This window comes from Haliaeetus leucocephalus, unplaced genomic scaffold, assembly GCF_000737465.1.
Source record: "Haliaeetus leucocephalus isolate CR32 unplaced genomic scaffold, Haliaeetus_leucocephalus-4.0 Scaffold312, whole genome shotgun sequence".
NCBI lineage: Eukaryota > Metazoa > Chordata > Aves > Accipitriformes > Accipitridae > Haliaeetus > Haliaeetus leucocephalus.
The window spans coordinates 85385-85767 of record NW_010972748.1 but is presented as its reverse complement, the minus strand read 5'-3'; positions in this window follow the sequence as shown (position 1 = coordinate 85767).

The window sequence follows — 383 nt, the reverse complement described above, 5'->3', positions numbered from 1 at the left end:
GCTGCTCCGCCGCCGCCGCCGCCGCTCCCGCCGGGCGCCCGCTGCCCCCACGTGATCCGCCCGTTTCACCTGGCGGGCGGGGCCCGGGCCGCCGCCAATCGCCGCCGCGACGGGTGGTGGCAAGCAGCCAATCAGGGCCCGGGGGCCCGGCGGTCCCGCCCCCGCCCTCACCCCATCCCGCCCCTCTTGTTTCCGGGGCAACGGGAACGCCTGACGGCACGGCGGCCATTGGGAAGCGGAGGCGGGGCGCGGAGTGACGTCTGAGGCAGCCAATGGGCTCGCGGCGGAAGCCCAGCGGCGTCGCGGGAGCTGGGGCACCTCTCCGCGTGGGCCTCCGAGGAGCGAGGTGGGAGGCGGGGCCTCGGCGAGGAGGGCGGGGCCTC